The sequence below is a fragment of the Camelus dromedarius genome, chromosome 6 (assembly GCF_036321535.1).
Source record: "Camelus dromedarius isolate mCamDro1 chromosome 6, mCamDro1.pat, whole genome shotgun sequence".
Taxonomy (NCBI): domain Eukaryota; kingdom Metazoa; phylum Chordata; class Mammalia; order Artiodactyla; family Camelidae; genus Camelus; species Camelus dromedarius.
Genome location: NC_087441.1, coordinates 630,110 through 648,736, shown reverse-complemented (window position 1 = coordinate 648,736; position 18,627 = coordinate 630,110).

The window sequence follows — 18,627 nt, the reverse complement described above, 5'->3', positions numbered from 1 at the left end:
ATAATCAAAACTGCTGAATGTGCTGGAGTAAAACCAATGTTAAGAAACAGACCAGAATATCGCACGACGGGTTTGGCATTTCAAATCAGTGAGGAAAGAAATGAGCAGTAACTGGGGCGTCTAGACAACCCTCTGGGAGAAAGATAAGCGGGTAACAGCCTTACCTAGCACCATATGTTAACAAATATAATGCACAAGGATTACATTTTAAATAAAATATATGAGAACAGATTATGTAAAAATGAAACAAAAGTAGAAAAATAGAGGGGGAGGGTATGGCTCAGCACACACAAGGTCCTGGGTTCAATCCCCAGTGCCTCCGTTAAAAAATTTCTAAAAATGTTCTTAATTAAAAATGCATAAAGAACCCTAATTACCCCCAAAAGAAAACAAAGTTAGAAAAATATCAATAAATACGTAATCTTAGGAGGCAGTTCCAAGTTCAATAATAAAATCGGATCTTAAAATTTTTCTAAGATGTCACAAACTGAGAAAAAGCATTGCCAACATATGGAAAGGGGTTAATAGCTAAAGAGGGAAAAAGGCATTTCAATGAAAAAAATGACTTAAAGGATGAATAAGTAATTCACCAGAAGCAAGGTGCACACCCAGGCGCCCGGCACGGTTCCCTCTCTGGTTGTCCCTGCGGGAGCTGCCCGCACCCCAGCCACAAGGACAGAGACTGAGGCGACCGTCTCTCCCAGGCCCTTCGCGTTGGCTCAGATGCCTGTGACCTGTGTTAACGTATCTTTGAAATAATGTCTTTCATTGTTTGATGTGGACGGTTTCCTCACCCTATGAGCAGACACATAAAATGACCTTAACTTTCGATGAAAATTTGGCAGGATTTATCAAAAGCTGTTAAAAAGTGAGGATGCTGACTGAGCAATTACACTTCTAAGTATCACTGCCGGGAACAGCCTCACAGCGCAAGTGCGCCCCCACGAGGGCGCCCGTGACAGCCGCGTGGCCTCGTCCCACAGCGGGACTGGCCTGACCGCGACACCAGAAAGCCAAGGAGACACAAGGCCCCAGAGCTAACGCGTGAAAAGTCGCGCCAACAGCCAGGACTTGCCACGGGTCTCACTTTCCTGCGCGTGTGTGTGACGGACACGCACACCCTCACAGGCTCAGGAAGAGCCCGGGAGCGCGAACGTCAGCGGGTGGCCGTGGTGCCTCCGGGCGTGAGCGGCTGGTAGCCCAGAGCTGTCGTGTTTGCCCCTTTCCTTTGTCTGCTCGGCTCTGTTTGTGTACGGTTGCTCCTCTAGAAGTGGGAGCACATTTAGAAATAACACCATCTCTGAAGTCAAAAACATAATTCCACCAACATATTATTACTGTTTATCTGCATCTTAAACGTCGTCAGATCACTACACGTTTTACAAATTCTACTAAGAATAGAGGTTTTTTTTTAATCATGGGCAAACCACAGGCACTAAATCAGAGCAGAGATCCACTTTTTAATTCAACTCTGGCTTGTCCTTCAGTGAATGAGTGAGGCGGACGAGCTCCGGACAAAGACCCCGTAACAGGCACCACCGTGCAGATTCGGGGCCGTCACCGCCACCACACCTGTCGCAACGACTGGGCTCCGCGTGTGGGAAGTGCCATCGCTGTGTGTTTCCCTCTGGTGTCACGCAGCTGTTCTCTTCGTGACCGCTCACCTCTGAATGCAGGAGAAACACAGCTGCCACATTCTCACAGCTCACAGACGCCGTCAGCCCTGGGCCGTAACTGGCAGTAACAGAAGTATGTGTGATAGGAGTTCTATGTGTTGAGGGCAACTCAAGTGCTGCAACTTATTTAAAGACAGATTCTTCAAGTTGGGCTTATAAATCATTTACAAAGGAATTGAGCAGAACTAAAAGTACAGTCCAGCTGTCACATTCCTCCACTGCGACCACAGCGTGCTTGGGGCCGGAGCCACAGCAGTGAGTGCGTGCGGAGCCGGAACGCCTGCCAGACCGTCAGGAACAGAGCCGGCCCCAGCCGGAGATTAGGTCAACAACCATTAACTGTAATGCGAACCACCGTCTGTGGCATCGCTCAAAAGCTGCAACTCTAAACAGTTACAAATAGGTTGCTGGAGACGCGGGGGCACACGGGCACCTCGCTCCGTGGTCTCTGTGGCCTCCGAGCCCTGCAGGCCCAGAGCTCACGGCCTCCTCCCTCTCTCCCTCCCACTGGTGCGGTTCCTGTTCTCCAAACCCAAGTTCACAATCACGTCCATTCTCCGTGAGTCACACACATCGGTCCCACATCGGCCCACAGCACACAGACCCGCTTGGGTTTTAGGAGGGAAGGAAACCCAGTGCAGGCGTCTGTGACTTGTTTGCCACCCATGTTACCGAGCGTGTGCCCAGTGGGTGTGAGCTCTGCTCACTGCTGGTGAGACAGGATGTCGGAGCACTGGTGGCCGGGCCTCCCTGCCCCTGCTCACAGCGCCTTCGACCCCCCAGTCTCTGAACTGGATAAAAATGACAATGTCAGCCACCAAAAGGTTGAATGTTAAGGTTGTCCTGAGCCATGGGTCTAAATTCTGTGATTAGAGAATTAGTTTCCTGAAAAGTGTTGTAAACCTCCCTAGAACACCTCACACACACACACACACACGATTTCTCTCACGTCCTAGGGAGCCTGCACGCACGCTGAGCCGCCCCGCACCACACGTGCCCGGCAGGCTCGTCACTCTCCCCGTCGCTGCTCATTTTCTCCCGTTGATGCCCGTGCTCCTCACCAGACTAAGCTTCATGAAAGCGGGGGTCTCGCCCACCTGTTCGTTACTGCTTTTCTCGGCCCTCAACACTCTCGGCGGAATGAAATTTATACGTAGAGTTACGTTCTCTGGACTTGAACGTTTTAAGGGAGGTGAATTGCTCCTAGTTCCTAGGCCAGCTTCACGCTTTTTATCTGCACTTTTAGGTCAAAGGAAGCAGTGGCGTTTTCTGGGATGAAACGTGACCGTCGCCTTCACCTCGTTTCCTGCTAAGTCCATCCTCGCGGCGCCGCCACCCGTGCCAGCTCTCAGCCCGGAGACGAGCTCGGCGGCGCCCCCGGCCGTGTGGAGGCCTGGGCTTCGCAGCCGTGGTCGGCAAGCCTCCCTCCTCACACAGGTGGAGGCGGGCTGGTGCCCTCGCGTTGCTGCGCAGCAGCAGGGGCGCCAAGGAGACGCCATCTGGCTCGTGGCCTGGCGTCACGTGCACATCCACCGCGTGCAGGTGCTCTTGTCTGGCCCCGTCATGCGTGTCTGTCCTGCGTCCTCACCATCCAGCACCTCCTGAAAACCTTCCACACGTTAGGAAATCTGCCACCTTTCAAGTCCTGCGTCTGCAGGCAGAGGCCGGGAGCGGCTTCCACGCACCCGGCCCAGGGGGTGCAGCTGTGACCTGGGTTCACCGACTCCCCGTGAGCCACCGCCGGGGGCCGACATGAGCAGCGATGGAAGCAGTCACCACTCTCCGTCACCGAGTGTGCCCACTTTCCTATTTTTATTCCTACCTTTCATTAAATGAGGGCTTAACTCCATTGCCAACCCTTCAGCAGAACACCCGAACTTCCACAACAGTTACATGCAGTTAGCTTTGAATTTTGGTAGTTTCAGTCTAGTAAAACTCATAGCTTGATGTGTTTTCAATTTTGATGTGATCAAGGTGTGTCTGTCAAGGTAGATGGGTAAAATACGTTCCTTTCACAGTTTCCTAACTGAAATCCGAATTTCAAGCTCTGCCATCTGACAGGGCCTCCACCAAGGCCCCCGGGCAAGGAAACTTACAGCAAAAATAGATGCTGGACGAAGCTACACCGAGAAGGGCGTTATCCCTGGAGCTGCGTCCCCACGAGACCAGTCACCGGCCCCGTCAGCTCAGCACGTCCAGCTCCAGCCAAGCAGGACGCGGGGCTGCAAGACGGAGACACGGGGTCCATGGGCAGGGAGGGCAGAACAGAAACAAACAAGTGGACCGGTTCGTAAAGGGTCCGGGGAGGAGGGCGCCCCCCACCCAGAAGGTGGGCGGGGAGGGCCTTGCAGGACCAGCAAGAATCAGTGCGGGAGGCAAGTGGGCTGACATCTTCCAGAAGGAACAGCACGTGGTGGGCAGGGCCGGGCGAGAAACTGGTGTGCAGAAGGGCCCAGGAGTCAGCACACCCGGGCAGACGCTTCAGAGGAAACAGGACTGGAGGCTGGAGGAGCAAGTGGTGGATCTGAAGGGAGTCACTTCCCACGTCCAGGAGCCAGTGGGAAGAGACTGCGACGGGGACCACGTGGCGGTGAGTGGAGACGCACCCTGCTTCCTGAGAAGGTCCCCAAGGGGCTGACGTCGAACTGGCTGTAAGGGTTCCTAAAGACAGCGGCTGCAGGTGGGGCTGGGGTCCTGTTTCACAGACCACACATGCCCCGTGTTCAAAGACAGGAGAGTCAGAGGCAAGTCAGCTGCACTGTGAGTCCCCATCTGGGCACAAACACCCGGAGTGCTCCCCGAAGGCTGGCGCTCTGCTCACAGAGCCACAGGGGCAGAGGCCAGGGGTCCCATCAGGGGCGATGGCCCTGGAGGGAGTGGGTGCTGGGCGGCCAGCTGCAGGGGCTCTCGAGATGTGAGTGTGCACCTGTGCACGTGCATCTCTGCCTGACCACCCCCAATAGGACCTCTGCGAAGGTCTCCAAGAGACGGGCATAAGTGGGCATCCTGTGTTTTCCCTCGTCCTCGAGGACAAGAACCCAGTCTCCCAAAAGGAACCAGCACGTTAGCTGTGGGTTTTCCGCAGATGGACTTCTTCATTTGGAAGAAGGCCTTCTATTGTTTGAATCATCGATTTCTGATTTTAGTAATTTGGGACTTCTCCGTCTTTCTTGGTCAGCTTCAGCGCTGACCTGAAGTGCCCTCCTTGGTAACTTCATGTACTCTGATGTCTGCACACGCCGATTCCTCGTCCGGGTAAAACTTGAACTCATTTGTGTTTCCAGCCCCTCCGTCAGAACATTTTAATATAAAAGATGTGTGTAACTATCTCCTGAATTCTCCTGTGAACTAGTTAAGGTACAATTTTACAAGATGACTTACCTAAAAAACTAAGGCAGCTACTCGTTCAAAGGTAAAATCCTGAACAGCGCCGCAAGGCCACCGCAGTCCAGTGGGAAAGTGACACCAATCCAGGGCCCTGGGGACCGACCGCCGGGAGACATGCTGTGCGATGAACCAGCCACGAGCGTGGGCTGCAGAAGGAAGCCCACACCTGGCAGGGCAGCGAGCTACACTCAGCTCGGCGGTGGCCTCCCCGCGGAGCAGCAGAAAACTGTCAGAACCAGCGCGTGAGTTCAGGTCTCGCGGCCCGCCGAGCAGACGGCAGGGCTGTTTGGTGCTCACATTCCCTTCTCACAATTTTCTCTAAAGCGCCAAGATCTGCTACTAGGTTTTCCTGGCTTTGGCGATTAGAAGGCATCAGAGCCGTTCAGGAAGCACCAGAACTGCAGGGTCTGAAACTGAGCAGCAGGGGGAAATGGGCCCCTCCATCAGAAATGCTGTTTTCTCTCTCTCACACAATCTGACATAAATCATGGAAAGCAAAGGCAGAGTTAAAAGGCAGTAAAATATTTTCCAGTAGTTCACCTTATGTTTGGAAATGAGACTTATTAACTGTTCTCCAGATGCACTTAATGCAGCTTCAAACAAGTGGGTGCTGGTTTTCAAACGTGGGGTTGTAATTTAAGTGTGCTGCTGCCTGACCAAGACCACCCTACTTGAGAAATTTCCATCTTCCTCAAAGTCAGGAAAACACAAAACTTGGCAAGTCAGCAAAGGGCAACGAAGGAGGCCAAAGACGAAGCTCAGAGAATGCAGTTTTCTACGCAGATCTGGACGAACCGTGGGCAGCCAACGAGAGCACGGAGCGCTGAGCTCTCACACCCACCAGACACGTTGGAGCGGTGCCTCCCGTGGAAGGCGGCACTGCTAGCCCGGATTCTGCCTCTGCCAAACCCAATACCTTCCCCACTTATTTTCATCCAAAGGAATCAGGCCCAACACCCACACACAGGACGGAGGGATCACTTTACAGAAGCAAGCCCAGAAGTTGCCAGCGTGCCTGCAAGGCTTCATCTGTGGAAAATATTAAAGGATCCTTCTGCGCCAACAACACAAAAGGGCTCCAAGGAGTAAAGATGAAGTGCTGCGTGCACGATACACAGGAGAGCGAGGCCGTCTGTGGGTTCTAACTTGACGACGTTTTTCTTTTCAGAGTTCCTGGAGGAGGAGCTTTTAAAAATACAATCCTAAGCCCTGCATCAGGACCTCTCCTCCCGCGTGCTGCGCGAGGCCGTGTATCAGGACCGGCCTCCCACGTGCTGTGCGCGAGGACAGCACAGGCAGGCCCTGCGTCTTCCCAGCAGGTCCACAAGGTCACCAGGTCTGCATGGTCACCACCACGTCTGCCACACGCAGTCACCAAATGCTTAGAAGGAAGCATTTTCCAAAGTATTTTTGTGAACCTTGATTCTAGCCACTGCTACTGTAATCTGGAGATATTTCTTTATATCTGAGTATCCCATTTAAAGTATGGAACTAGCAAAACATGTGACGTGGATTGCTTAATATTGAAGAAAAATGCTACAGGAAAGATGGCTCTTTAATTCCAGTCCGCAAGATGTCTGATGGTGCCCATTCACACACAAGTGTTTATCACACTCCTTGAGCCAAGCAGTGCCCTCGGCTCTGGTGTCTGGAGATGGGGTCAACAGACAATCAGACATTCAAACTGGACTTGCACGAGTCAGAGAGCTTGCCCAGGGTCACGTCTCACTAGCCATCTCAAGGGTGCAGCACTCAGGAGGCATGGGGAAGTCCCCCCAGTTCCTTCCTCCCTCCCCAGCCTCTGGGCAAGGCACAGGGTCAGTCCACTTAGTGGGGAGCCTTTAGGCTATGAGACATCTCCTTTTGTGCCCAGACAGCTGTATGGCTTGAGTGACATTTTCTAGGGAGCCCTGGCTCACAGGCACATAGAGCATAGATCCATTGCCCACGTGCAATCCCAACTCAAAGACGTCCTGCTAAGAGCAGCACGTAGACCAGGGCTCTCTCGCCAGCACAAGTCATGGGTCCGTCTACCAGGAGGCGGGCTGTCACCTACTAGCTGAGAGCAGCCCAGACCACCTGCTTCAATCCCTCCCCTGGGATTCCCCCAACATCCCTGCCACTGAGGGGGAAGCAGTCACGGGCCAGCGGCCTGCACACTCCTCCTTGACGTTAAACGAGACAGGCATGGCGCTACCGTCTTCTCACGGAGCTTGAATTCTGAGCAGAGAGGTGCCAATAAGGGTGGACACATAAACAGGACACTGAGAGGACGTGTGCTGTGAGCACTGCTATGGGGACATGACAGAGGACAGGCTGAGACTCTGCAGATCAGTGGTCAGAGAAGGTCTCTCTGAAGATGTGGTTAGTGAGCTGAGATCAGAAAATTCATGAGAAAATTTCTGGAAAGTCACTCCAGTCAGGAAGAACAGCAAGTGCCAACGTGCTAGCGTGGACGGGCATGGTGTGCTGCAGAAACAACCGGGAGACTACCGTACGCCTCGTGGGGGAGCTTCCTGGATGAGGAGGCTGGACAGAGGCCGGGGACGTGGGCAGGACGTGATGGTGCAAGGCCTTCGAGGCCACGGCAAGACACTGCTGTCTCTTGCAGGTACGAGCGCTTCCACGGGGGTCAGAGAGCCGAGCCGGCATCTGACCTGGGCTCCAGGGGGGCCGTCTGGCTGCCTGCCAGGCGGAGGAGGCAGCAGTGGGAAAGCCGTCCAGGTGCGAGGTAACAGTGGTTCAGACTAAGGCGGTGGGAGGGAAACATGGCAGGAAACAGAGGGTCTGACTGACGTATCAAACCCGCGGCCAGGGTGTGCAAACTACACCTCAGCAAAACACGTCCCAAAACGCGAGGCCAGGGCCTCCTCCCTCGAGGACGCAGCTCGGTCCTGCCATGTTTACGCTGGAGGCGCATCGTGCCGGGGACTTCCTCCAGAAGAAACAGGGAAAGGGGGGTGCTGGAACAAGACCAGAACTGAGCTGACAGCTGTGGAAGGCAGGTGACGGCACACAGAAAGCTGTCACGTACTGAACACATGCGTAAACATCTCCATTATCTGAAACTGAGAACCGCGGTGGTCTGAGGGTCACGGCCTGCGAAACACTTGCCAGTGACCGGGGGACCCGCCCGCCCATCCATGGCCGCTGCAGCGTCTCCGAGTGCTGCTTCCTGCCCAGGGCAGGGGACACTTCTTCTGAGCAGAATGTACTCTTTGAGCCACTTTAGTTGGTAGGAATTTTTAATTTCTTTGGTTGTTTGGAAGCTCTGTTACACTGAGCTAAAAATAAGCCTTTCTGAAACTTCCAGCCACAGGACCTAGTTCAGTAACACGGAAGCCACGGACACAGGGGCTCTCCCCGCACGAGGGCTCTTTGCACACTGGAGGACGGCGGCCTCGTCTCCCACGGGCTGAGGCCCGATCCTCGTGCTCGTCCCTGAGTCACTCAAAAGGAGACGCTTGTGAGCAAGCAGTCCTCCTCCTCTCCCCCCAAGCCCAGGTGACCTGGGCCTCCTTCCAGGACTGTAACTTCAGTTGCGGTCTCTCTTGTCGCTGGTTATTCACCTGTGTTGTGCACACACTGAACACACCCTACATAGGGTCAGAGGTCTCTGTCTGTTTTGACTTCAACACACACAGTGAGTGACATTACTTCCGGGACACAATCCCATCTGCAAGTTAAAAGCACAAAACCATTGTTTACGCTACATTCCTCACGTTCTAGCTGTAACTTAACCCTGGTTTATCTCCCAGGTTCAGCCCAGGTGCCCCGCAGCGGGCAGGCAAGGGGTCAGCGCCTCTGGTCAGCGGTAAAAGGCGTGACCTGATGGGACAGCCGCAACCCCAACGGTTTCCAGAGAGCCATGCTGGCGAAGAAGCCAGCCTCAGAGCTCACACGCTGTTGGCTCCCACTCACACTACATTTTTGAAACGACAAAAGAAACACGACAAATTAGGGAATTTCGGGTGGTTTTATAGGTACAGTCCATGAAATGAAAGCCGGCCTTCTTTGACGCTATTACAAGCTTGACGTCAAAATGCAAATGCGAAAAAAGGGAAAGTGTTAGGTCTCCCTTATTCCAAAATCCTAGACAGAATATTAGCTGACTGAGCCTGGCGGCGTGTAAAATGGACAGTTTGAGTTTATCTGAGAAACAACATTAGAAAAATCTATGAATACTCTTTTCACATTTATAATTTTTAAAAAAGAAAAAAACAACTACATTCTCAATAGCTGTAGAACACATTTGATAACATTCAACACCAAGTCATGCTGAAGCACCGGGGCCTGGTAACGATTACCTACCACAAATCTCCGGAACCTCGTCCTTGACGGGAAACTCGAAGACGTTTGTCTTCAGTGAGGTCCCTGCCCTGACTTCTCATCAGGCCCCAGCCTCGAAACTGAAGTAAGAAAGGAAGCTGAAATGTGTACAAATGGTGAAGAAAAGGAACCTGTCACATCCAGACAACGGAAGGCGATGCGGCGCTGCAAAGAAACGGGCCGTCAGCTGCCCGAGCCCACGGGCATTTCACATGTACTCATTTTGTACAAAGTTGTTTTAATTTTGTTATTCATTTCTCATGGTTCATTATGTCCTTTTAAATGTGCCCGTTTTAATTTTTGGTTACTTTAGCTCTTGTGGTCACCCACACTTGCAGAGTTCATCAATGTTCAGCTAAGGCACTAATGAAATTCAATGCAAAACAAAAATATTGGGAAGGTGTGTTGCTAGAGCAAATAGACATTCGTACACAAAAAGTGACTCCTGGCCACACCGAGCAGCACAACAAGTTTACCTAATACAAGACGGTCCCCTGCCCCGGGCGGCGCCCTCCCCTTGCATGTGGTGGCCGTGACTCCGCCTGACCTGGGGAAGGCACCCACAGGCGGGCGTGTGTGAGCAGGTGCACTGGCTCCACGCTGGCCTCCCTCCCTTGCCGACTTTGAGGACGCAAGTGCCCTTGTCAGGGACCCTCCCAGACAAGGAACCGCGGTGGCGCCCGGAGACTGTAAGAAGTCCTACGACCACAAAAATCTGAAACCTCCCAGCCACCCGGGGGTGCCTGGAAGCCTCAGACGAGAACACAGCCCCACCGCCGACGGCATGGCCCAGCCTGAGAGACGGAGCGGAGACCCCGGCTGAGCGCACCCCGGCGGCCGAGCCAAAGAAACTGCGAGATGGCCCTGCTGTGCAGCCAGAGACAGCTAAACAGAGACAAAACTGCAAGCCCCCCAGAAGACATCAGAGAGAGTACCTTCACAGCCGTCAGGCTGGCAAAGGCCACGGAAGCACTAACCGGAAAGCAGAAGTTGGAAATCATAAAACTTAAAACTTACATTCATTAAAGGGTGTTATTATAATATAAGTAGACAAGTAACAGATTGGGGGAAATATTCAAAATACGTATACCTGACACGTGAGTGTATCCAGAACACATTTTTTTAAAGTTCTACAACTGAATAATAATAATTAAAATAACTAAAATCGGCCTGTGAACGTATGCTAAAGTGTTCAATATCTCTCATTGTTTTTAAAATGCAAATTAAAACCACAGTGAAAATACCACAACAGCTAAAATTAAAAACACTAACAGAGCCAAAAGCAGCTGGAATGCGGGCCTGCCCAGCCCCGCACGCGGCGCTGGCCGGGGCGTAAGTGGCACGACCATGCTGGAAGCCGACGGGCAGCGACCTTGAAGGGAAGCCCGCCCACCCATAACCCCGCACACACGCGAGGAGAGGCCACACAACACTTGTCACCAGGGCTCCCATCGTGGCTCTGTTCATAGTCACCCGACTGGACACATCAGAAGCTCCCCAACTGAGAAGTGGTGAGACCATGCTGCGCCCCGACCATCGGGTACCTCTGCGTGGCGTAAAGTTAGGGGCCACAAGTACAACCAACAACACGGACACGTTCAAAGTCAGAGCCAGAGACCCCACTGATGTGAAAGACGAAACAGTCTCAGTGCAGAAAAGTGAGGTTGAGCAGGCTGGTAGGTGGAGACCCTGGGGGGGAAGGTGTGCATCTGGGGGCAAGTGTCACACAGGTGAGTGTCCTGAGCGCGGCATGATCTACACCTGCACAGAAGGAGAGGCAGTCGCCCCGCATGGCTCACGGCTCACAGCTCACGCCTATGTCAATACTCTGGCAGATGAACTGTCCGCACTGACTTCTTTTATCTTCAATGTTTCCTTCTTAATTCTTCTTCTAAAGAATAAGTATTAGTAGTAAAAAAAAAGTCACTGTCTTCGTTGTCATTTTCTGCCTTCTACGACATTTTAGACTGATGATAGTGTAAAAGTGCCCAGATGTCTTTTCCAGTGTTCACAGGGCCCTAATGTCTGTAACTTTATAAAACTATGAGTACTGAGCAAATCCTGTCATCGTATTTCCCCATGATTTAGTATTTTCTAGGTTCAAACAAGCAAGTGTGACCTGTGTTTCATTTAAATCCAATATTCCTCTTGACTTTTCCATTTCCTACAAACTACTGATGGCTTCTGGAGATAAAATGTCTTCCTCACTGAAGTATGCTAGTTAGTGGCTTCTGAGCACATCTGAACTCAGAATTCTCTCACTGCTGTTGTACCAGTTCAGTCTGACAGGTAACACACCAGCCCCAGCCGCGCTGATGTGACACAGGTAATCGCGGTAACCAGCATGTGCTGTCACTGCTGCGGCTGCAGACAGCACCCCGAGGACCCCTGAGCTCAAGACCAGCTCTGGGCACAGACCCAGTGGAGCACTTGCTGGGGGGTGATAGCTGTGTGTCTCCCTAGAAAACTGAGTGGAAGTCAGTGCTGAAACGCAGAGCGTGGTCGGCTGAGGGGCAGTCGATCAGGGAGGCAGCACACCTGGCAGACGGGGACACACCACCAGCTACTAACTCAGGACAGAGCTTCTCATGGTGCAAGGCGGCCAACACCAGCTGCAAAAAAGTCCCGATGTCCTCATGGAAAATGCCAACTCTGATCCCCTGGCTGGATCTGTGGAAAGAGAGCGTCTGGCCCAGGGCAGAGATGTCCCTGGTTTTGGAAACTCTGGTTGCATTTCACGCAAGCACACCTTGTATACACGACTTTCCAATCCAAGTATTTGCCGCTCGGCTGAAATATATCCAGTCCTTGTCCGGAGCATGTGAGCCGTAAATCTACGGCAAAGCAGACTCCACCTGACTACTGCTGGCGAGGGGCAAGCCGTTCACGTCTGAGGCCTGGAATAAATTCTGCTGCTAACAGTTCAAGCTGGAAACCTCCTGCCCCATACTGAAGAACGTGACGCCCTGTGCACGTGGCCATCACAGCCTCACCACCCGGAAACTTCCAGCACAAACAACTGTCCCCTCCACGTCTCAGAGTTTAGTTTCCTTCCCCTCCTGCTAAAGACCGTCTGTCAGGAACCAGAAGTCGTGACGTCAGTACCGTGTTTGTTTTACCTTCTTCAATCATCGTTTGGACAGGTTACGCCTGCGTTACAGCGAAAGACCAACTTGTGGTGCGTTTCTTTGCCGTTATAGAAAATTGAATATTAAAACAAGCAGCATGACGGCAGCAGGCCTCCTGCTCCTCGAGTCTGTGCTGCGTTTAAATGTGGTCTGGCCGCTGACCTCGCTGTCATCTGCAGAACACTTTCCAAAAGGAAGGTGCTGTAGGTTTTCTGGAAGTGAAATTAACTTTTATGATGTGGGTGTGAGGAGAAAGTCAGGACGCATCTGGGGATGAAACACTCTTCAGAACTAGAACACCATCCATGAAAACGTTTGAAAGCACTCGATGGCGAAAGAAAGTATTAATGCCACATTCACAGAATATATGTTGCCTCTCGTAGAACAGACATAAGCACCTTTTTTGAAATCTGGATTTAGAATTTAGCTCTCGTCAGGACATCTAAGATGGAGAACGCACTGCTGGACCCGTGTCTTCGGGGCAGGATGCAGCCGGCACCTCGCACCTCCTCACTTCCAGCCGCCTCCTCCCCTAGGTGCCCCCCATCCTCACTGGGGCCCCTAGGGCCTCCCCTTCTGTTCATGCACAGCTCCTGGGGGTGCAGGGCCGGGCACTGCGCTTCACAGTGTGGACCTGGGATCAGCTCAATGGTCTGCAAATCTCAGCATATCCACCGAACAGCCGGGGGGTCGGCTCAGCTGTTTTAGTTGTTTCCCTGTCTGTGGGGTGAAGATCGTTAGGACCCACTTCTTCAGGACGCGATGGTCAAATAACAAGGCACTCAGGGCAGTGGCATCGCGCAGTCCTGGTGTGAAGCGAGCTCAGCCGCAGGCCAGAGACGAGGCTTGGTGGACTCCTCGGCAAAGCAGAAACGACTCACAGACACAGTGAGCCATCCATGGCTGCCGGGGAAGGTGGGCGGGAGGGGTTAATGGGGAGTGGGAGATTTGCGTATGAACTACTACATATGAAAATAGATTTTAAACCCTTCTGTGTGGCACAGGGAACTATACTCAGTATCTTGTAGTAAACTTTAGTGAAATGAATATAGAAACGAACACATATACGTATGTGTATTTTGGAATATTATACTTAGAACAATAATTGACACACTGTAACTGACTATACTTCAGTTAATTAATTAAATGAATAAAATGCCACGTTAAAAAAAAAAAGGAAATTAGGCTTGGACATGTGGCCAAGGAAAGCGTGTAAATGAGGTCTACCTTGGCCCAGGGCACAGGCGGTTGGCACTCTACTTGACAGGAAAACACAAGAGGCCTCAGAAGCAACATCAAAACCAAGAGGCAATGCCTCACGTGTGTGAACCCAGACAAGGAGGGGCTTAGCGCCGGCCCTGCCCTCCCGGGCCCCAGACGTGGGCCAGCTCGCACTGTGCTCCTGTTAGCCACGCGGCACATGGAACAATCACTAAGACGGTTTACTGCGCAGCGTGTATAATTACACATGCACGTGTAACGTATATGAGATAAAGAACACATACACAAAACGACCACACACACGTGCACCTGCACACAATTCAACGCTTTAACCACCCTCTTAATGGAGAAGAAAGCTATTCTAGAATCACACAGATCATATCGTTCGACAACCCAACTGCAGAGGTAAGAAAATCAAGCCTCAAAAGGTTTGGTGAGGAACTACATGTCAAATGTACAAGATTTTATCATTACAGTTTAAATCTTTTTAAAAGAATGTTTGAACAAAATTAATAATAACATAACGTGAATTTATAACATACAGAAAAGCAAAATGCAGCACAATCACAGCACAAAGGACTGGACAGGAGAAACACAGGTGCACGTACACTTACCAGGGAGGTGTCTACACTGTGGTAGCACTTGCGGACTGTCATAAACTGAAGACACACACTGCAAACCCTAAAGAAACCTCAGATTCATAAAACAAGGTGTTACACCTAGAACCCAGAAAGAGCGATAAAGTAGAAGTACAAAAAAATCCAATTGAGCCAAAAGAAGGCAGGAGGAAATAAAACAAATAACAGACAGACAGACAGAACATAAATAAGCAAAATGAGAGTCCTAAACATGATCGTACCAATAATCACATTAAATGTAAATGGTTTAAACACACCAATTAAAAGGCAGAGGTCAACAGACTGGCTAAAAGAGCAAGACAAAACTGAATACCACCTGTAAGAAATGCACTTCCAATATAAAGACCCTTAGAAGGCTGAAGAAAAAAACAATTTTTTTAAGATACTATCTTAACATTAATCAAAAGAAAGCTGAGTGGCTATATCAATACCAAGTATATTTCAAAGGAAAGAAAGAAAGAACACCATTTCATAATAGTAAAGGGTCTAATCATCAAGATGACATAACAATCCTAAACCTGAGGCAAGAAGCCCCATAAAAAGACCAGCAGGACCCCCAGGCAGGGCCACTACTCTCCTGCCAGCAACATCTGGTTCCCCAGCCCAGAGGCTCTATCTCACTTTTCGCCTCTGAAACGGCTTACTTACCCCTAAAATTCTGTTGGTTCCCTGAGCTCACTTCTGATTGGTTATTTCCTTCACTCCTGGTTGGTTTTCTCTCCCTCCTGATTGGTCCATTTCTACAAAGCTTGTCTCTAGTCAACTTTTGTTATACCTTATTTGCATATGATGTTGCAAAGTGTAAACTGGCAGCCTATAAAAGCCTGTGTAAACCTACAGACGGGGTCCAGAGCTTGGAGTGTTAACTCCTCTGGGCCCGCTGGCGTAATAAACCTGAATTCTCCAGCTCTCCGAGTGCTGGTTGGTCTCTTGCCCGGATCCAGGTTGCTGTCACAGCTGAGCTGTAACACTGAGCTGTAACACATTTTTTCTGCAACAAACCTAACACAGGAGCTTCAAAATACATGAAGCAAAAACTAACAGAATCACAAGGAACAGCTCCTCTCAGTGGAGGGGCCTTAGAGCAGGGTCTCTTAGTCACAGTTATAGTCAGAGTTTTCAGTACCTCTCTTGGTGATTGTTAACACAGAGACAACCACTAAGGACACAGCAGATCTGAAGAACACTGTTGGCCCACTGGTCTTAACTGATTCATGCGGAACATACCACCACCAACAGCAGAACATACACAGAACATGAAACCACGTTCAATAAACTCAAACCATGCAAAAAGCGCTTTCTGACCACGTGGAGTTAAGTCAGAAATCAATAAAAGACCGATCTTGGGAAAGTCCCCAAATATTTGGGAACAGAATAGCACACTTTTAGATAACCCATGAACAAACGATGAAACCAAAAGGGGAATTAGAAGGTCTTCTGAGCTAAACAAACACGAAAAGACAACATATCAAAATTGAGGGGATGCTGCTAAAAAGTAGTTCAGGGAGGGGAACTTCCAGAGCCACCAGAAGCCAGGACCCCAGCACCCACACGACATGACCAAGACTTGGACTTAGCCTTGGACTTAATCCTCTTGGTAGAGCTGGGGGCACCGGCGTTTCCTAAGGACTTCCTGCAGTTCTAAGAGTGTCCAGTGGAAAATTACTGACTCAAAGACAGAGGAAAAGGAGTCAATTTTAAAGGAAGAAAAAAAGTCAAAAAGGGACAGCTAAACTTCACATGACCAGCTGCGGAGGGTCACGGGTCTGCCCGGAGCAAATACTTCTGTGAAAAGTGGTCCCACCCCTTCAAGTGTTCAGCTTCACCAAATCAGACTAAACTGGCTTCAGTTCCAAAACCACACCTCTGCTGACATCAGCACATCTCTAACCAAAGGGCACTTCCTACTGAAAATGTCAAGCACAAGGTTTTAAAGTGTTGCAATCGAGAGAAAAACGAGTCTGTCGGTTCCATTTCTTCACAAGAGCTAAAGAGACGGGAGAAAAGGTTCAAACAGTAAGACACGGTGGAAAGATCTTTCCACCATCCACATAGTTTCTAAGGACAAATTTAATCAAAATAAATTCTGTTTCCTCATTTTAAAATTTAAAATCCAAAGCATGAGGATAAGGAAATCTATTTCCAAGTTCACTGGGTGGCTTAACTTTGTGGTCCTGGATTCCACATTTGAGGGAACTGAAAGGCATTATCCACGTCGTGGGGCAGAGAGGGTTGGAGGAAAGTTGAAAGGGATGATCAGCACTCCTGGCACATTCCAGAGGACCAGGCCTGGCACCAAATCCACGCCAAATGACACAATTTCACCTCCGCTTCCTGGTAAAGACTGTCTCCTCCCGGTGTCCTCGCCCCAGGAGGTACCGCCCTCCTCCCTGCACCTGGCACTTGGAGCTAGCTCGCACGTCCTCATCCAGGGACATCTGTGGGCTCCACGAGCAGGTGCTGCATGGCCCCAGCACAGATGGGAATCCGCTAGTCCAGGGTGTGGCCCTGGCCAGCCACTCCCAGCTTCTGGAATGTTCCTCTGCCCCCGCCTCTCGGCCCGAGGACCACTCTGCCTCCCTTGCCTGGTTCTCTGGCGCTGCCACAACCCCATGAGCTCCTGATGTGAGTCCGCCCTCACCGGAGGCAGCTGGAGCCGAGGCCACAGCGCACATGCAGGATGCAGAGGCCGTGGCCAGGAGGAGAGGACAGGCTGAAGCACACGCCTGGGGACTCAGAGCAGCAGTGACACAGCAGAGTCCCCGTGTGCACACCCTCCTCCTGAGCCTGCAGGCTTTTCAGACTGTCCCTTTCTGACAAAGTCCGAGATGCCCCGCCCCGGGCAGACGGGCCAGGGGGGCTGCCCCCTAGGGGAGCCGAAGCCAGCGCTCCTCCGTGGCTCGAGAGGGCTGTCCATCCGGGAGCTGGGGCCCGTGTTGCCTGAGCAGCCGATATCCGTCTGGTCACATGTCACCAGTCAGCAGCTAAGAACCGGCAGAGGAACGCGGGGTCCCTCCCGGCGAGCAAAATGCTAAGAGTTCCTGCCTCGACTTCAAGGCCAATTCTGAAAGGCAAAGCCTAAGGGTTTTGGCAAAGCTACACACCAAGATGGAAATTTATCCTGAATCAAGCATCGGAAGGCTGCATTTCAACACTGGTCCCACACAATGTTCAAAATTAGAAACACCGAGGTGAGCTGACACGCTGTTCCCAGTGAGGCAGAGCACAGCTGCCCTGATCCCCCACCCGCGGTGCCGCCCCCGACACGACGAATCTGTAACAATGTGCTTCCTTCAACGGGGGAAGCCGCTCCAGCGCCAGCACAGGGGCCCAAAGCCACGGCCACGGTGATTTCTTGTAGAGAAACCAACCCGCAGGGCCAGGCAGCAAAGGGCTGCACTTCAAACCAGGACACACGCGAGGACTGAAAAGAAATGAACAGCAGACATTTCAACACAGATGCGTATCCCCACCCCTGGGACACAGGTGGGACGTGGGCGGGGCACAGCACCCTCCTCGCTCAGTGCCTGGGGTGGAGCCGAGAGACTCAGGGAGCCGGACCGCCTGGTCCAGAAACGCGTCAGTAAGTCAGACTGTTGTCTTCACGGGATGCTGTGTACTCGTACCCAGCCACCCTCCGTGTTACCTCTGAGAGCAGGACGCCTCCCACACGCAGAGGCCAGGACCGGAGCCCACCGCGTGGAGAGGTCGGAACAGGGCCCGCAGGGGTGGGTGTCCCCGGCCGAACCCCCACGCCTGCTCCACAGCACGAGACCCTCACCACCACGAGTGAGTCTCAGGCCCTGGAAGGAGCTCACAGTGCAAACTGGTAAAATGATCACAAACTTCTCATTTTACCCAATTTAGAAACCAAGGAAAACAGCGCTTTCCCACATCCAGACTTGGGCTGCCTGCCGTGGCAGAGCCAGACCCCAGCTCTCAGTCACGGCCTGGCTAAAACGGGGGGTTTCGATCTCATCCTTGGACGCTTCAGCACATAAAGGTTTTGAAAGAGAAAACAGGACGCTAAAAGGCAAAACCAAATCTAGAAAAAGCATTGACTGTAGACACAAAGGATGAAATGACAATTTACAGCACGAGCGAGAGCAGTCGGCAAGCACGACACTGGGGCCAAAAGACGAAGACGTGGAGACAGACACAAGCCGCTGGGAATGAGGAGGGAGACGCAGACCTCCAGCCGCACGTGAGCACGCGTCTCCCCTGCGGTCCACGAGGGGCGGTCAGAGC